General features: G+C 40.4%; 1 pseudogene; it reads right to left on the bottom strand.

Moving 5' to 3' along the window:
* Nucleotides 1-1443: 1443 nt before the first annotated feature.
* On the bottom strand, nt 1444-1995 carry LOC145986980 (protein GVQW3 pseudogene; annotated as a pseudogene).
* Nucleotides 1996-4794: the final 2799 nt, after the last annotated feature.

Genomic DNA, 4794 nt, shown 5'->3' with positions numbered 1-4794 from the left:
CTCGCCCGATTTAATCTGGAGATTTTTTTTTCTGTCGGGTTACTTAAAGGGGAAAGTATACCAAACGGGACCCAGAACATTGGAGGAGCTGAAACGAAACATTACACAGGAAATTAATAATATCGATGCTGCAACCCTCAGTAAGGTATCTGAGAACATGATCAAGCGAACCAACTTATGTATCCAAGAAAATGGTGGACACTTCAAACATTTGCTTTAATTTGTAGGGATACCCACATTTCAGGGTTGCAAGGTGTATGTAATTTATTGCATATGTTCGAGAATAACCAACTTTCTCCTTTGTCGTTAAAAGTGCCTTAGTGTGATAGCCTGAGGTGAAACACGTCTGTTAGAGACACGTGACACCAACAGTGTTGCCAGTGTCCCTCGTAATATTGTGAAAACATCGATTTTTGGAACAGCCCATTTATTCCCTTCTGCAATGTTTTTGAAACTTCGTCAAAGTTCTTTTTCTGTCAAATTCATTAGATGGCCATCCAAATTGTTCATTGGTATTGTGAAATGTTGCAATAATTTACCTCAGTGAGTTCTGTGCATCAATATACACGATTTGCAAATATTTTTTTTTTCCGCCTTTGGCAACACTTTGCTTATTTGTTATTAAAACATGCATGTTCTTACATACGTTTGTCTCTCTAAATTTTCCCAATATACAGGGCATTCTCTTGGCAGAAAGCGTTTCTTCTCATTCCGTTTCGCTATTCCGTTATACGGTCGTAAACACCGGGTTGCGTGACTTTTCGGACACTCTGTATATTCCATATTTGAAGAAAAAAGAAAATAAAGCATAACATTATTGTCTGCACACAACACGTAATCATTTCATAAATAATAAAACTACATCCTATATTATACATACAAGGTGTCGCTATTAATTTCCAGGACTGCTCTAATAACACCAGAACAGATGATGTGAAAAACTTACCCTTTTAATATGTTTCGAAGTAATCCCCACCTGCCGTAATACACTTCTGTGCTCGGCTGTATAAGTTGCGGAAACAACTTTTTAAAGTCCTCTTTCGGAAGGTTCTTCAATGTCGACGTCACGTGCTTCTTGATGTCTTCAACATCCACAAACCGTGTTCCTTTCAGCACAGTTTTGAGTTTTGGGAACAAAAAGAAGTCTGCGGGGGCCAAGTCAGGAGAGTATGGTGGATGATGCAGCTCTACGACTTCATGCTTGGCCAAAAACCGCTTCACTGGCAACGCAATGTGGGGGCGGGCGTTGTCGTGCAACAGACACCAACTCCCATTCTGTCGAAAACGGGGACGTACTCTGCGAATTCTTTGTTGGAGTCGGGCAAGAACTTCTGCTTAATACTGTCCTGTAACAGTCGTGCCAGGTGGAACAAATTCATGATGAATCAGTCCTTCACTATCGAAGAAAGCGATTAACATGACTTTGAACTTTGATTTTCGAAATCAAAACTTTTTCTGTTTAGGAGAGCTGGGAGACCGCCATTCTGCGCTCTGTCTCTTGGTTTCAGGGTCGTATTGGTAGCACCACGATTCGTCACCCGTTACTATCGAATCCAGGAAAGCAGGGTCAGCGTCAGCGTTGTCAATGTGTTCACCACACGTGTCCATTCTGTGTTGCTTTTGTTCGTCCGATAAACAGTGCGGAACAAATCTGGAACACACCTTGCGTTTCCCTAGGTCTTGCGTCAGGATTTGGCGAACCACCTCTTTGTCGATGTTCAGTTCACTGGCCAGTATTCGAATAGTCAGTCGCCGATCCGATGTTACAAGCTCGCGCACTTTCTCAATTGTTTCAGGCGTACGCACGGAAATCGGCCTTCCGGTGTGGGCGTCATCTTCAACACTTTCGCGCCCGTCCCGAAAACGTCCGTACCATTCAAATGTTCGGGAACGGGATAATGCTTGCTCACCATACACTTGCTTCAACATTGCATGTGTTTCTGTCGCACTTTTGCCCAGTTTGAAGCAGAATTTGATGTTCACCCTTTGCTCCATTTCTGCACTTCCACAACACCAATTTACCACTTCGACAACAACACTTCACCAGATACGTTTCGACGCGCCTTTCCCAGCCAAGCTCTTGTCTCCAACTGGCGCGTGCTTCGGGGTGCATGTGTAGTTGTACTACCTACCGGATACCAGCAGCGCCCCTCTCGGGTGAGTGATCGGTTTCGTGCTGTGACGTCAGTCCTGGATATTAATAGCCACACCTTGTACATATTGTACAACGTGTAAAAAGTTGTGTAAATACAGAGAACATAAGTACTGCAGAAAATTTCCCCGTAAGTTCTTTAGAGGATTTACAAAGAAATCGAAGGGAAACCAATCCCCTATCTGTCCTACAGGAGATAGACTAGGCATAAACTGCAGCCTCTTGACAAAACATTTCTTGGCGCTTTGAAACATCACTACAGTGAAAACATACGCAAGTGGATGGTTCACAGTGAGACACCTGTTGGACCCTATGATATTGCCAAACTATTGGGAAAGGCTTATTTGACTTGCCAGACCGGATCCATTGCTGTGAATGGGTTTCAGGTTACAGGATTATATCCGTGCAACCGGAATGTTTTTTTCTGCTATGGACTTTGTACCTTCCTCTCAAGAGGTACTGGATTTGGAAACCCTGCAAAAAGGCAAAGGGAAAATACCTAAATCCTCCAACAATGCAGTAAGAGGACAAAACACAGGTACCGAAACTCCACAAGAAGATGGTCAAAACGCATCTGCAACGACAAGTGTAGAATCAAACGGCGCTGGAACTGCAAGTTCAGCAGTTTTGGAGAATATAAAAGTAAAAAATTCCAACCAGCTGCTGAAGATTTGGCATGGGCAGGGCCTTCCGGTCTGTGTAAAGATAAGGAGAAGAAGATTCCCGGAGACGAAGATTCCCGGACACACTGTGTCTCCAAAGAGGAAAGTGACTAACAAAGGTCCTACACCCTCCAAGGCAGCTTTGATTTCATGGTCTCCGTACAAAGATGCTCTGTTGGCTACTGGAGAAAAAAGAAAAGTCAGACTCAGCTGAAGGGAAAAGAAAACTGAAGGATAAAAAGAAAAGAGATGATCAACAGCCTACTGAAAAAAAAAACACACAAACTAAAACAAAGCATGCAGTGAAATCGAAGCTTCATCAAGATTCAGATGAGGAATCCTGTGAATCAGATATCGATTCAGGGGAATCTGTCTTAGAAACACCAATCGGAGTGGAAAATCCCGGTGATCAAGAAGCAGTTTGTCTGTTCTGCGAGGGTATATTTTCGGCTGATAACCGAGGAGAACTGCCGGTGCAATGTCTCATCTGTGAAATGTGGGCACACAACGACTGGGCTGGATGCGAGAAGGATATTTACATTTACAACTTTTGTAAATAGACATTACAAAGAAACAAAATAAAACTTTTTAAATGGTTTCTTAATGACCCTTTCAATTCATTTTTAATGACCTTTTCCATTGATTTTGTAATGATTTTTTCAATGATTTTGTTATGAACTCTTTTATGGTATTTCACATCATAATATCTTTTTTTAGGTTTTGTAATGAATAATATGTTGTTTCGATAATTTAATTTGTCATACACTTTTCTAAACCAGATATTCTATTATTTTTTCCTAGGGGCTCATATTACCAGCACAAAACTTTTTTTCCACAAAATGACTTGTTTTGTATTTTTTTCTTCACATCCTTAAAGTTGCTCAAATTGGTTCATAGGCGCCGACTCCATGGGGCTCGGGGGGCTCGAGCCCCCCAATGTTAACGATGTGGGGGCAGAGCCCCCCAAATAATTTTTCTTAAGAGGATCTAATGTATTATTTTGCTTCTCTTGTAAACTTTACTCTGAATTGTGCCACATGAACTTAACTTTAAATACACATTTGGAATGTTCTAGACCATCAATTTGGGGGGCTGAGACCGCTAAACCATCAACTTTGGGGGATGGGGGGAAGGCTATGACCAGAGACAGCAAAACACATGACTTATTACTATATACTAAGTATATAATTATGAGTATTGTTAACATTTTTACTAAAAAGAGTTTCAAAAGATGTGCATTACTAGGAGAGGGGATGGGACGTTCGGGCTACAAATGGCTCTCACATGACATTCAGAACAAGATAATTTATATATGAGAGATATGTTTTGCGCTCCGTGGTAACAGATATTAAAAGTCGCGAATATTTTGCTATTATGGTTGACGAAACTTGTGACATATCCATCCAAGAACAATTGACATTTTGCATTCGAACTGTAAATAAAAATTTTAATATTTTTGAGGAATTCATGGGCTTCTACGAGATTCCGTACACTGACGCCAAAACTTAAAAATGGGAGGGAGTGAGTCATTCATTATTTTTTTTTTATTGTTTAGAGCCCCCCCCCCCAATAATTTTGACAAGTCGGCGCCACTGAATTGGTTTATATTTTAACAGTAGTTTTATGAAATGTTGTAGTTAAAGTTATCATAAGAATCTGAACAAAAAAGATAAAAATCAAATTTAAAAAAATACAAAACAAGATGGGGGCTCATATGAATTATTAACTGTATAATACTTGCAACCATAATAAGCATGAGATAATAATATAAGATATAATAATAATAATAATAATATAAAACCACGAAGTAATGGCCAACTGGGGGTCATTACAAAGTCCATTCTTGTTTTCAGTGTTTCCAGAGAAGACAATGGTGAAGACGTCGATGACCAACATGACAACGATGAAAGCGACGATCACTTTGATTCAGACATGTCTTTTGTGGTGTGTTACCTACAGGTGTGCATTACGATAGTGACC

Source organism: Lepisma saccharinum, chromosome 4 (genome assembly GCF_977018435.1).
Source record: "Lepisma saccharinum chromosome 4, izLepSacc3.1, whole genome shotgun sequence".
Classification (NCBI taxonomy): domain Eukaryota; kingdom Metazoa; phylum Arthropoda; class Insecta; order Zygentoma; family Lepismatidae; genus Lepisma; species Lepisma saccharinum.
The sequence above is the reverse complement of the archived record's forward strand: the minus strand, read 5'-3'. Positions and strand labels throughout refer to the sequence as shown.